This window comes from Ochotona curzoniae, unplaced genomic scaffold, assembly GCF_017591425.1.
Source record: "Ochotona curzoniae isolate NIBS_2020 unplaced genomic scaffold, NIBS_Ocur_1.0 contig_42, whole genome shotgun sequence".
Lineage (NCBI taxonomy): Eukaryota > Metazoa > Chordata > Mammalia > Lagomorpha > Ochotonidae > Ochotona > Ochotona curzoniae.
In genome coordinates this window covers 61,360-76,446 of record NW_024466166.1, presented here as the reverse complement: position 1 = coordinate 76,446, position 15,087 = coordinate 61,360, and the positions used below count along the sequence as shown (strand labels likewise).

The 15,087-nt window shown below is 44.6% G+C and overlaps 1 long non-coding RNA gene across 1 annotated transcript; it reads left to right on the top strand.

Annotated features, from left to right (window-relative positions):
* Window positions 1-207: 207 nt before the first annotated feature.
* LOC121159463 lies at window positions 208-14,696 on the top strand. The gene is made up of 3 exons (XR_005884379.1): window positions 208-265; window positions 299-351; window positions 14,674-14,696. It is a non-coding gene; the product is annotated as an uncharacterized LOC121159463 (long non-coding RNA).
* The last annotated feature ends 391 nt before the right edge of the window (window positions 14,697-15,087 follow it).

Below are 15,087 nucleotides of genomic sequence, written 5' to 3'. Positions count from 1 at the left end.
TCAGTAAATAAACTTCCAATTCTGCCTGGAATTGCATAAACTTGTACTTTTAAGCCTTTCTTTTTGACAAATTTTAGGAACATTCAGCTCCATAAAGTTAAGTGAAATTATGTTACTCAATGATTTTTTTTCCATTTTCCTTCTCTGTTACTCTGCAATTCCAATTTCATGAACATTTAAGTCTTTTGGTTTGTCTACAGTCTGAAGAGATGTGTTAACAGGATACTGCCTCCTGATGTTTTCAGATTCATTGACTTCTCGTCAGGTTAATCGTATTTCCAAGCTGACTTCTCATCAGGTTAATCGTATTTCCAAGCTGAGCCAGTAAAGCTTTCTTTTAGATATGTTCAGGTAAAGCAACATTGTCTTCTATTTCCACTTTCCCTAAATAATGTATGCTTTATTTTTAAACACCATCTTACTTTCAAAAGGATGAACACTGAATGTTTTTAACTGTTCAGAAAGTAAAGAGGATGTTGAAAAATACATATATCCTTCTAATATATTTTTCTATTTCCTGTTTTCTAAATGCCATGCAAACCTGCTGATTTTAAAATTATAGAAATTATGATTATGAACATTTGTAAAGCTTCTTTTTAAATTTTATAAAAATATTGGTAGAGTTTTAAAAGTCTATTTAAGGACTTTCAGAAATCCATGAAAAAACTGAGAACTTTCAATGAACTCTAAGGCCTACTGTTTGCACTTTCCAAAATATTTTATGTTAATTATCTCTTTTTATTCCTAATTTTTGTGACCTATGTCCTGTAAGTGTGAATGTCTGCTTCTATTGCTTAATATTTGTTTACGCTTTTATTTTCTCAAAGCATGCAGACCTTGTTACAGATTACTGATGTTATGAAACGGACAGGCATAGTACTGTTGTGCCCGGACTGGTTCCAAAGCTGTGGGATGGGTCCACAATTCCCAGGACAGTGGAAACTGCAAGTGGCCAAGGAGCTGTGAGCAGGCGGGGCTTCCTGGACCACAACTCGGCCAGGCACCGCAGGTGGGCAGCAAGCAGGTGGGGACGGGGTCTCAGAATTGGTCGTGACCCTGGACAGTGTTATAGCTCAGTGGTCACCAGCCGGTAGCTGCTCTGGTCCACATACGGCTCTGCAGGGTTCTGGTAGTCTCTGGTCGGTGTTGCAGCTCTACAGCCAGAGGCGACCTGTGGCCGTCACAGCTTTGAGCAGTAGCAAGCCTCCACCACTGCGGTCATGGTCACTGCCCCGGTTTCTGTGGCCGCCGCCTCCACCACTGCTGCCCCCTATGCAGGTGCCATTGACGTGGTATCTGTCTCCACAGCCACTGCTGCTGGGCTTCCCGGAAGAATCACCAGGAAGCAGATGTTATTCGGGCATGCCCAGCTCTATGAAGAAGAGGAAAGATCCCTAGTCTCCAAACTTTAGGGTTTTTGTACAAAAGTCAGCTAATCAGAGGGTTAGTTTTCAGTATTCTACATTTGTATGGGATTTTACACTATTGGTTAATTCAAAAGGTAGGTGGGGGGTTCAGGGTGATAGGGCAAGTGTCCGTAGGCAGGATGGTCCCCTCAGGGTGCCTGGGCAAAAGTCCCCTAAATTGTCAGGCCTGGGGTCACACAATCTCTTACCAGAGCAAACAAAGCAGAAGTTACAGAAGCAGGAATACAGCAATTAGCACCGAGTAGGGGCAAATGGTTAAAATTTTGGGCTGTGGGTTCCTCAGTACAACTTCTTAGACACTCATTATTTAAAGACACTGCTGTGGTCCTGGCACAGTAGCCTAGCTGCTGAGTCCTCACCTTGCAAGAAACAGGATCCACCCATATGGGTGCCAGTTCATCTACTCCACTTCTCCAGCTCCCTGTTGGTGGCCTGGGAAAGCAGTAGAGAATGGCCCAAAGCACCTGCACCTGAATTCGAGACCTGAAGGAAGCTTCTGGCTCTGGGCTTCAGATTGGCTCAGCCGTGGCCATTGTGGCTGCTTGGGGAGTGAATTAATGGATGAACGATCTTCCTTCTCTCTCTCTCCTCCTCTTTGTATATCTGGCTTTCCAATAAAAATAAATAAATCTTAAAAAAAAAAAAACAGAACATTGCTGCTTGCAGCTCAGATGGGTCAGCACATACCTTCTCAATCCTCTTCAGCCCTTTCAGGTGATTTTGATGAATTTTCTCCCTATTTTTGTGGAGTTGTCTTTTGCCGGGGACCAGAGAACTGCCGAACAGCAGGAGTGACTCCATTTTGTTATTTCCTCATTTTGTAATGGTCTTGGAATGCTAGATCCAGTTATCTTTCACCCAGATTCCTCGTAATCTTTTACCTGTAATTGTTCACCCAAGATAACGGTTGTCCTGGTGACCTCTGCCCTATCTGGCCCACATCCTGCTGTAAAACTCCCCCCACCCAGCCTTTAGCTGCGGCTTAAATACTGCCTGAGAAAATAAAGTTTTCGGAGCTTGATCAGACCTCCTGTCTTGCTCCCATTCTTCGTGTCTCCTGTCCCCCCCAATCATCGGTTCTCTCCCCAGGTCTCCGTTGAAGACCCCGCGGGCCGGGGCACTTGGCGCCCAACGTGGGGCCTGGGGAACGGGCCCCCCGACGATCGTCCGCCTTCCCACGGCCGTGGACACATTGAACCGCCGCGAGAGTGAATCGTGAGTGAAGGTTCGCGTAGAGCTGCCGCGGGAGCGCCTAGTGAGTGAAGGTTCAGATAGAGCCGCCGCGAAAGCGTCTCGTGAGTGAAGGCTCGCATTGTGATTGCCGCAGGAGCACCCGACCTGAAGGCTGATCCGGAGGTAAATTGGCGTGACGCAATGGGACAGGCATTAAATAAGCATGACTTATTTAGGGCCTCAAGGAGGCCATCAAGGCACGAAGAATTAGGGTTAAGAGAAAAGAAACTTGGCTGGTAAACAGCTTCAGCGCAGCATCTTCCAAGAGAAGCACATTGTCAGAGAAGTGGTGGCTCTAGGTGAACCTCAAAGAAAAGAAGATGACATTAGGTACAGTATTCCTCCTCTCGAACGGGAGTGTACCCTGCGGAAGTGACCCTTGGCACCCCGCAGCTCTGCACGAACGTGGGGACCCCCCGGCCACGGCGTAGCTACGGTCGAATCCCCTGAGAGGTTGTAAGGGAAGGGAGGTGTTAGGTGTCCAATTGGCTTCTTTACTATCCTCTCATCCTCTGCCTTGAGAGACGGCCGTGGATGCGTGGCTCTGGGGTGAACCTGTCTGAGGACTGACGGTTTCTGGCCGAGGCAACACTTCGGTGTCACCCGAAACTCTGCAGGGGATCCCCTGGGCCCGACAGCCCGACTGGGTATCCGAGTGCCACTCTCCTCTCTGCTGTCTTTCTTAAGCCATAGGCAATAATGGTGGGGAAATTGATGATCCCGCGCTTAAGGCGCTAACATACATTCTGAAGTTCTGAGGGTTAGAAATCTCAGATGCTCAGGCAGTCAAGGTCTGAGGGACTGTTGTCAGATTGGCACCGTGGTTAACATTGCTTAATTTATTTGCCTGTAATACTTTGAAACTGGAGAGCAAAGCTGGCCCTGAACCACCTTAGCCACCCCAACAAGAGCTTCTGGGAAGCTCAGAGAGCAGGAAACCACCCCCAGTTCTAGGGGAGTCGAGAACACAGCCCCAGGTGCAAGCCTTCTAGTGGGGTTCCTCCAGCCAGTCCAGGATTTTCCCATTGTTAACCATGAAGGGAACCGCCCAGCGGCGTGATATCCCTGGAATGCAGGAGATTTAAGAAAGCTGTGGCAGAAATGAGCCTAACTCACCCTGGGCCAAGACTAGTCTTTAGGGTCTTGCCCATAAACCCTGTATCCCGGCAGTTTGGATAATATTTTAGGAGCCTGTACAACTCAGGAAGTGCAAGTAGTCTGGGAAAAGGTAAAAGAGCTTTTAGAGAGAGCTAACATGAATGTCTCCTCAGAGAAGGTGCAAATGATCCCCCTCTTTTTAAGATTTTAGGGACAGTATTATGTTTTGAAAAGGCCTCCCCCTTGAAACCCTAGCTAAGCGTTAAGGAATAATATTCACTAGTAGATTTTCAAAAGCTTCTTGGAGAGGTCAGTTGGCTATGCCATTGACTACCCATGTATACAGGACAATTACTTCCATTATTTGAAAAGGCAAAATGCTAGGAGACTGAGTTTCCCTCATCTACAAGCCTTACAGGAGACTCGAGAGGCCCTGAACAAGGCTACTTGCTCACTATTGTTCTAAGAAAGAGTTATAAGTGAGGACATTTTCAAATTCTTCCGTGCTTATGGCTGCCCTTGTCCAGGAGAGCAGTCCCCTCCAGTGGGTCCATTGATCGGTTGGAGAGGCGCCCAGAGTTAATACTTGGCCCTATCAACTGGCAGATCTAATTCAGGAGGTCAGAGAGCTAGCCCTTAGGTGTTAAGACTTTGAACCAGCAAACCTTGTTGTCCCTTATTGAATGAGTGATTTTGAATGACAGACAGGCTGGCAGCCTCCCATGAAGGTTATCTCAGCGCCATTGACTACCATTATGGGCCATATAGGTGGGTCACCTCCTTCAATCACTTAGATTGGGAAAATTCTGCCCTTTTACCAACAAACCATGAGGATGGAGGAAGGGAAGGGGCCACAGCAGAGGTTTTTCTGTCTAATCCTGTCTATATGACCTATTTTGAGCCATGGCAAGGATCAGCACAGTATAAGGTACTATTTGTTGTAGTTTTAGCAGAACTTCTCTCAAAAGTTGAAGAATCCTTTAATCTGTTCTCCAACAGCCTTAATGTTGTAAATTTGCTCCCAGAATTGGCTCAGGAATACACAAGGTCGGAATATAATCCTATCATCCCTCATGATCTAGGCCCAAACATTGCTGTGAGGGCAAGCCCATCCCCCTTTGTCTGTAGGTCTCCATTTGCTCTCCTCACTGGGTAGCAGACAGAGATATCCTCTCCATTGTAGCTGCTTTAACCTTTGGCCTAACCTGCTCTCCCAGTCTCTCTGGACTTAACCACACCCAGTCACCTTCAGGATCTAAATTTCTCTAGCTCCACCTCATAGCCCTAACCCCTAGCTGAGAGGAGCCAGGTAAGAGATAAACGATTAACATTCATTAAAAAAAAAAAAAATCGGAAACTTGTTCTGTAACCTGATTTAGCAGTTATATACAAAAGTATACAGAGTGGTCCAAATGCACTGTTAAATTAACCTAAAGCATGAGATGAACCTATGTACTTGTTTTACAAATATGTCTAGGTTAAAGTATGTCGAAGAAGAGGTTGGAAATCGCAAAAGGTTTAAGAGTTGTATGTCTTTGTTTTGATGTGTTTAGTGATTGTGCATGTTTGTTTAGTCTTTATTGTTGGTGTTCTATTATTTTTGTCCGGACAAAAACTAGATTTTGTTTTAATACTCTTTAACCAGTTGTATCTTTGTCTTGAATTGTTAAGTTATTGTTCTTGTTGTGAATTGGGTAAGTGTGTGACTGACTGACAGACGAGATGGGACGGACCATGACTAACCCCCTTTTCTCTCTCCTGGTAAAAAAAAAAAAAAAAAAAAAAAGGTCTAACTTATCTAACAGGACTTGACCAGACCAGACTCCCCACCTCCACTGAGAAAAGGTTCTTATAACATTTTCTTGTTGCTTAGTCTTCAGCTTGCAGTGTTGTCCTGGCACTTATCAGGTCTAAAATACAATATTCATTAACATGTTCAGTTAAATGTTAAATGTTAAGTGTACTTTTTGTTTAACTAATTTACACCTCTAAATTCTTCAGTTTGAAACCAAGTCTCATGACTTTGAGGGTTCTAGTAGGATCCCTGGAACTCTCAAAGATTGAGACAAAAATTTGGATAATATAATTGTCATTTAAAATAATTTGGATTATAATCTCACAATATTATAAAATCATGCTAAATTTGTTGCATCATATATGCTATTAAATAGATGAGTATTTATGCTCATTGGTTGAAATGTTTCCTACTCGTAAAATTAATCCAGTTTGTAAACTATTTGTGTTCTTACTTACAAGGAAGTATGTGAGATTTTACCTTGCAGGAGAACAACGAATTCTTTAAAGATGTATAGTAAAATTGGTTATGATGTGTATAATTTCTGAATTTTGCCTTTAAGACAATGAAGTTGGAGTCTGATTCCTTGTGAAGAACAACAGTGTTTTAACATCTTTATAATAACCTTTTAAGTTATTTTAACATTTAAGTTGTTTTAACATCTCCTTTTAAGTTATTTTCATCTTATTGATAACTAATAAATTCCTAAGTAGCCTCCCAAGACTACAGCCAAATTGAAGTTTTTTCAGCTCTCTTGACTTCAATAAAACAAACTATGGAGAAGCTCCAGGCCTACCACCCATAGAAAAGGGCTTAGAAAGGCATGCTTGGAGTATGCCCTTTGTAAGGAATTTAGGACCTTGGCCTCCTTCAGGTCCTCATTGTGATTCTTATCTGCCTTCTTTTGAGAAGGGGAAATTCCCAAATCAGCTAGAAGAAGGTTATTTGAAAAACTTCTCTTTCCAGGTTTTAAGGCGGGTTTGTGTTAAAATCTGTTTCCATGAATTGGGAGAAATGGTTAAAACTGCTTAAAGCCATTGTATTTAAAAGTTGGTATGCTTTTATTTAAAAAATGTAGCATTGCTTGTAGAATATTTTGTCCTACAGGGAAATGGCTATCATACAATGAAGAGGGCAAACTAGGACAAAATATTTTAAAGGTTTAAGCATGTTAAAACAGAGGAAGTCAGAAAAGTTAAGAAATGAATCTTGTAAGCCTTATATATAATTGGCCATAATTTTAAAGATATTATTATAACATTGTTTAAGTTTTTAACGTTAATACTTAATACATGCTGATGTTAGAATTGATATCTGTTCAAAAAGTTTTTTGAAGTGTGCATACATAGAAATGCTAGTAAATATCTAAAAATAAAAATACCTGTATCTCTAATTTTGAAAGCTGTTAAAAAATTGAAGCATTGAATTTTAGATAATCTCTGCTTAATTGGTAACTTTGTCAATTGTCTATCCACCTTCAGTAAGCTCTATTTTTGTTCCAACCACTGAATTTGTTACAATTCTTAAAAAGTTATATGATTTTATCAAGAGCTATATTTTCAAGGGTATTTTCTGATATGTATTTACTTTGAAATGTTTGGGTGATCATTTCTAAGTGATAAAAATTTCTTAACATGTTAGCATTCAAATCAGTCTGACTAAATGAATGGACATTATAATGATGAATCTTCAATTAGATGCTTTAAGGCCTCTTGGCATATTAAATAGGTTTAATTCTTCTGGTTTTGGGATTTCTAGATGGGCCCCTAGCAGCCTCAAAGTCAGAAGAATGTGTTTCAAAGGTTGTATCTTTCAGTTGGTAAAGTTATTTAATTGTAGGACAGACAACTGATCTATTAAAAAAAAAAAAAAAAAAAAAGGGGGGGGCATTGCTAAAGTTTGATAGTAAACTATAGGTATGGTTTATTCATATTATTAAAAGCAAAATGTAATTCTAAACGATTGGTAACGTTAACACACTCAAGAGAATTGTCAAGTAGCTGTTACAAAAGTTGTTTTGTTTTATGTGTTACCTGATACACATGTACATGTTTATGTGGCAAGCTATGTAGTCTATCTTAATTGGCTTATAGATGAAAATATTCATAAATGTGAATTGCTAAGTTGAATCATTTTGAGAATAATGTATGGATATGCTATTAAGCTCTTGGAAAGGCATGTCTGTTTTTATTTCTTTAAGACCTACAAGGCCTGTTCAGCTGAATAATTCTGAATGTATTCAAATGGACTTACTATTATGAGTACAGTTTCAAAACTGGCCATAGGACCCCAACTCCTCATGAACTAGATGGTAAAAGGAGCGATGCTGTTTCTACGCCAATAAGTCCGGGATTGTTCGAGACCGAATCCAAAAACATCAAGAAGAGCTCGAAGCAGTGCAGAGAACTGTTTCAGAACCCTGTATGGACAGCCTGGGGTGGGATATTGCCATATTTACTTCCCTTGTTGGGACCCCTGATCAGCATTTTGTGGATTGTTTCCTGTGGTGCTTGTATTGTAAATCGTATCACTCAGTTTGTTCGGCAGCAGGTCCACTCCCTGTTGGCTAAACCCATCCAAATTCATTATCATCAGCTCGATTTGGCAGATCAGGGCTACGATGAGCCCATAGCTGATTAAGCTCCAGCATGGAACTCAGACCCATGCACGCTTGCACAATGCAGCGTTGGGCACCGTAGCAGAGGTGCAGGCAGAGCACTGCAAGGGGAAGGCCGCAAGTCCTGCTTCTGAGTCCCCTGAGAGGTAAACCTGATTGCATAGGGGTTGGTGTCAGTGGTCCCAGGACCTTGCAACAAGACAGCTCTGCCCCTCCTCTCCAAAAGACACCAAGAGCCATTAGTCGGCGGGGTTGCTGACTCTTTATCCCCGCGAGAGGAATCAGGTCACTACCTCCCCTCTCCGGTCAAGGCCCACTGTCTCCTTGCTAGGAGCAGACCTGATACAATTTTGCCTGTTCAAAAAATATAGAAAGGGAGGAGATGCCGGGGACCAGAGAACTGCCGAACAGCAGGAGTGACTCCATTTTGTTATTTCCTCATTTTGTAATGGTCTTGGAATGCTAGATCCAGTTATCTTTCACGCAGATTCCTTGTAATCTTTTACCTGTAATTGTTCACCCAAGATAACGGTTGTCCTGGTGACCTCTGCCCTATCTGGCCCACATCCTGCTGTAAAACTCCCCCCACCCAGCCTTTAGCTGCGGCTTAAATACTGCCTGAGAAAATAAAGTTTTCGGAGCTTGATCAGACCTCCTGTCTTGCTCCCATTCTCCGTGTCTCCTGTCCCCCCAATCGTCGGTTCTCTCCCCAGGTCTCCATTGAAGACCCCGCGGGCCGGGGCAGTCTTTCTGTGGATGTGAAAGCCAGAGGGAACTACTTGCTTCTTCACTGGCAGCTTTGGAAGTGCAAGTTAAATTTTGAAATATTATGTCTTGAATTCTACACTCATTGTTTCATACATTGCCACGGTGAAAATCTGAGTGTGGTGCCTGACTCAGAAAAGGTTTTCTCTATGTCATTGTTCAACAATGAGAGTGCCTGTGACGGCCAGTTACTACAAGTTGACTTAAAGTGAATGTACATTCTGTAACTAAAGAAGCCCATATTGCAGAAATGTAACTCAGCGAGGCAGGGAATGACACAGCTCCCCCTGTCTAAGTCACCCCTCATGTTGGTGAGGACCAGACCCTGTAGCCCTGCATTCGCAGTCTTGTCAGTTGTTCTGCTTGTTGCTAAAACTTATTCATGAGCACCACAACTGCTTTATTTTAAAAGAAACACACAGGCCCAGCGCAGTGGCCTAGAGGCTAAAGTTCTTGCATTGAACGTGCTGGGATCCCATATGGGTGCTGGTTCTAGTTCCAGAGGCCCCGAATCCTATCGTTGTCGCGTCCACGTGTCCTATTGTCCCGCAATAAGAGGCAGACGTGAGTGAAGTCTTCTGCGGTAGTCTATTGTGCACACCAAGATCAGGAAGAGGAAAGGGCCCCGACCCCGGCAGGCTGCCTGCTCTTATGTGCTGACCGGCTCCACCCGTGCCTATGATAGGTTAGTGTCATGATCATGCAGGGTCCTGGGCGACCGGATTCGCCAGTCCCCAGTGTTCACGTGCCGGCCATGAGTCGGTCATGCCGTAGTTCACTGCGTGTGCGCTGGGCGCCTGCGCAGTACTACGAAAGCTACGTGACTCTCCACCAGGCACCAAGGTGTGGCTTCTCTGGCCGGCGCCATTTTGGGTACGGCATGTGGCCAGTGCATACGGATGCGGCTGGCAACATCTCCCCTTTCTTATACAATAGAAAAATAAGCTGGTATGGGCCTGTCTTAGGTTGTAGACTCAAGGCGCACGATCCGTCATAGGGAGGCTGCGTAGCTTCACATAGTCCCTGTCTTAGACCGATAATTGTCTGGGTCTATCTTACCCATCATGGGCTACAACCACGGAGGTTGTAAAGAGCAATGTCTCAATAAGGCAGTTATACGAGCGACTACCCTCTCGCGTGCAATGGACAAGTCCTGCGAAGTGCAAGGGCTAGTCGGGCTCATCATGCTCGAACTCAGTGCAATGCCATAATGGCCTGAGGTGCAGGAGCCATGATGTCCATGCTCTTAACTAAGCCTGTTGAAGCATGCTCAACCATACCATGGGGGAGTCACCATTCTGCATGGCTAGTAGGGCTTGATGTATTGCCACACAATTTCGCTGAGCGTGGTGTCTCAGATGACACAGGCAAAAAAGGCATAGGGCACAGCCTGCACACAAGAGCAGAATCAGCACAACCACTCCCGCCCATTATTTAATATGGGAAGTGATGTTCCAAATCCAAGTGGCCAGGGTTTTGGCAACAACAGGGTCCGCCCATGTAGAATTAATCTGGACAATGGCAATTCTCAACTCAGAGTGTAGAATATCAAATTCTCTTGTCCAATTTCCTAAAAGATAGGAAGAAAGCTGGCGAGAAAGATTAGCAGCCCTTGAAACATTTTGAAAAGGAATAGAAGTAATACATAAACCTTGCATACGCCATTGACAACCTAACTGTCCTATTTCAAGTAAGATATCTAATTGCTCTTGAACTAAATCAACTCGTTGATTGAGAACCATTAAACCTCCTTTGAGATGACCATTTATAAGAGACTGGTCATGTAATGCTATGGCCACAGAAGCACTTAGATTGTTCAAGGCAGTAGCTGTCTGAATGCCAGTGGTCAGGGCCACCGCTGCTGTGGCTGATGCTGCAAGTGCCACGGCAACCGCAGTCACTATTGCCGCAGTTATGCCAAAATCTCTCTTCTGGCGATAGAGCGTCATGGCAGAGGGGGCTTCTATAGGCCAAGGTATCCATCTAGGTAGGGCCGTTACAACAGCTAAATCCCAACCTTCAGTGGTATTCCAGCATTGTGCTAGCACACAATAATCTTGTGAACAATTAATCTCTTTTCTATTCACATCCTTTACCTCCTTCACTAATGAAAACAAAAACGGGCTAGTCACACAGACCGGGGTGCGGGAGAAGGGAATGATTTTACCAGAAACATTTTGGTGTATGGACCATCAAAATTATTAGCATCCCGCTGAAAACGGGTCGTTGTCACGGCACCGCCCAATAACATGGAAAAGGGCTGGAGATCTGTGCAGGAGCCATTTAGGCCATATAAGAGCCAGTGGTCCCAAGGGTTGGCAATAACCGGCAGGGCTGGATTCTGCCAAGGATATGGATAGGAAGAGGAATGACTCTTATCCCAGGCACCTATGCAGGGTGAAAAGGCGAATTTGGACTGTGCCCACATTAACAAAGAATTCTGACAGCCCGTCTAGGGCATAAGATTATCTGGGTCGCACCTGGCGCGGCAAAAAGGCATCCATTTGGGCTGGACGGGGGGATGCCAAGTACCATCTTATAGGCTGGCCAGGTACCATTTATCCAGGTGCCGTTGGCATATTCTAATTGCACTGAAGCAACTGTAGGAGGAGGCTTAGAGTTAGGATCCAGGGCATCAAGCAATCTCTCCAACTCATATAGCCAGGGTCGTACGGGCTCATCTAACCACACAGCCTCTTGGCGTTGCAAAAACATACAAGAACAATTATTTACAGAAACACTAAAATTATCAGGAAACAAAGCGTATCCTGTAGGGGGAATAAAAAATTATTCACATTTTCCTTAACACTATCATAAGGGAGAAAAGGTAAATCCAAAGAAGCATTCGTAGTAAAAAATCGAGGAAACACTCGGGCTGAATGGGTGACCTTGGTAAGGGTCGTGGGAAAACACTCAAAACCCCCCATCGTGGATCAGCAATCATGGTCCTCACCGATATCATACAACCATTAGTTGTACTATCAACCATATTTGCATTGGGCGGGGCATCATTGTCCTGTGGGACTGCAGGAAGAGCTTCTGATTGCGGGGCTGCATGAATCTTCACCACATCAGATCCTCGGGCAAGCGCTCCAGCAGTTGTGGAAATGTCAGAAGGCGGCGATGGGCAGGAGCGAGTCAATCGAGCTGGAACCCAAACCGGAACTGGGCTTCCTTCTATGTCCTTCACTGACTTGCACTCATTGGCCCAATGTCTACCTTTGCGGCACCACAGGCATATCCCAGGAGGCTTATTGCTAGGCCCCGCACGGCATTCTCTTTTCATATGCCCTGGTTTACCACACTGAAAGCACACGGGTGATGTTCTCTCCCTATGATTAGACCTCAAAATGGCGGCTGCTAGTCCATGAGCTGTTAAGGGGCCTCCTGTGTCCCTACAAATCTTAAGCCAATCTGCAATTCCCCTGGATTTACGATCCTTAAGTAGGGATCTACATTCTGCATTACACTGCTCCCAAACTATCTGCTCTATCATTCTAGTGCTCTGATCTCCTTCTCCAAAGGTCCTTTCCACGGCCTGCATTACACGTGCCACAAAATCAGCAATGGGCTCATCCGGCTCCTGTTTAACCTGTGTGATGCCCAATTTCTCTTGCCCTTTGAGTGAAAGGGCCTTCTATGCCTTTATAGCTGCAGCAGAGATTTGGGTATACACTGGCCATGGATAGCTATTTTGATCATCAACGTATTGGCCTTGTCCGCAAAGCATATTATAAGTCCACGTCAAAGCTTCCCCCCACGCCGTTGATTTGCGCAGGCGGTCTCAGCCAAAAGCTCCTGCCATAGGCCCTTCCAATTTAGATATGATCCCATATTAGGGAGAACAGCCTTCACCACAAATTGCCAATCAGAGGGGGTCATATTTATTCCCCCCATACGTTCTAACAGGGACAAAGTGTAATTGGCATGAAGACCATATTGCTTTACAGACATGGCCAATTCTCACACTAATAATGCAACTACCTGTCTGTAAACTCTTTCCCATTCTTCTTCTAAGACGGGGAATTTATTTTGAAGTTCCCGACGTGTGGCTGGATCAATGAAGGAAGAGCCGGCACCACAACTCATGGGCGGGGCAGATGGCATCACAGGAGGAGGAGCCATTAGTGAAATGGCTCCAGAGTCCTGAGGCCATGGGCCGAGCGTGGCCGGTGCAGTAGCACTGCCATTTTCTTTCTTCTCCTTTTCTGATCCTCATCTGTTTTCAGCGGGTTGTTTGCGTTCTAAGCGCCTATCCTGCTTGTATCCTTCCTCAGCATTGGACGTCTCCGAACTCGATGAGGAAGAGCCCACCTTCAGTATCTCTAAATCTGGAAGTGGGTAAAGAGGGGTCTTATCTGACAACTCCTCTGAATGCATAGTTAGCTTCACCTTTCTTTTTTGTTTCATACCGGTTCTCCTCTCCCGCTCTGTTTCTGAGAGACTATCCTGGGCAGAAAGAAGGGCTTTGTCACTCTCTCTGACCGCTTCCTTACAGCGGGCATCATCTAGACAAGCTCGAATTAATTTCCAGATCGGCATGACCCCCGGGGCTAACGTTCCATCATCCTTGCCCTTCTGTAAATCTTGAAGGAGTTTATCCCATGATCGAGGTGTTAGGGATCCGGAGACAGCATACCAGGAAGCATGCCGATCCAACCTCCCTGACAAATGTCTCAAGGGTGCGCTCACTGACTTTCAGATTTCGAGCCTTCAAAACCGTCTGTGAAGATTTCACCAGAGAGATCTGTGCGCCCATGTCTATAAGCAGGAGCGGCGGCTCATACACCTCTGTCTTATGCTCCCAGTCACCCGAAATTCCTCCCTCTCAGAGCTCCTTACCTGTTTGATGGCCGCAGTTCTGACTTCATCTCATCCAAAACGGGAGTGCCCCTCCAGGTCCCGGGTTTCGGCACCAGTTGTCACGCCCACGTGTCCTATTGTCCCGCAATAAGAGGCTGACGCGAGTGAAGTCTTCTGCGGTAGTCTTTATTGTGCACACCAAGATGAGGAAGAGGAAAGGGCCCCGACCCCGGCAGGCTGCCTGCTCTTATGTGCTGACCGGCTCCGCCCTTGCCTATGATAGGTTAGTGTCATGATCATGCAGGGTCCTGGGCGACCGGATTCGCCAGTCCCCAGTGTTCACGTGCCGGCCATGAGTCGGTCATGCCGTAGTTCACTGCGTGTGCGCTGGGCGCCTGCGCAGTACTACGAAAGCTACGTGACTCTCCACCAGGCACCAAGGTGTGGCTTCTCCGGCCGGCGCCATTTTGGGTACGGCATGTGGCCAGTACATACGGATGCGGCTGGCAACATCTCCAGCTCCCTGCTGTGGCCTGGGAAAGGAGCCAAGGACGGCCCAAAGCCTTGGGATCCTGCCCCTGTGTGGGAGACCTGAAGGAAGGTCTTGGCTCCTGGCTTTGGATCAGCTTGGTTCCAGCCATTGCCATCAGTTGGGGAATGAATCACCAGATGGAAAATCTTCCTCTCTGTAGATCTGACTTTCCAATGAAATTAAAAACAAATCTTAAAAAGAAAAAAAAGGGAACACATACTTGACTGAAGAAATGTTCAGCTTTATATTATACAAAGGAATGAAAGTGAAGTAAGGATCAGTGTCCTATATGCTTTACTTTGGCACAAAGAAACATTACCTTTAGAATTAGTAATAATTTGACATTGAATATGAGATTGTTTGTTTTACAATTCAATGAAACAACTTTGATCTTTTTTTACAGTTTCAAGTTGTGCTAGTAATCAGTCTACATGTGGTAAATGATCTTATCAAAGTATAACTATCTATACTCGGAATACATGTAAGTTACCTGCAAGTTATTTTTGGTTCAAAAATCATTCTTAAGATTAATATGCTTCCCTCTAGTTATGAATACATGAAACAAATGTGCATTTTACTGTATTCTTCCCTATATAAGATAATATTGTAGATATCATCAAATGTTTCCCCCTCCCATACCAGAAAGATATTTAGAAACTTAAAGCAGCAAAGAAATATTCGTCTGTATATGGGCATCACTCTTGCATTCACATTTTAAATGTCGCATGAGCTGAAATGCATAGCATAATGAACTGGAAACATACCATTACAGTGCAGTTTTATAGCTATAACATCCTTGACAAGTATAAGACCCTGA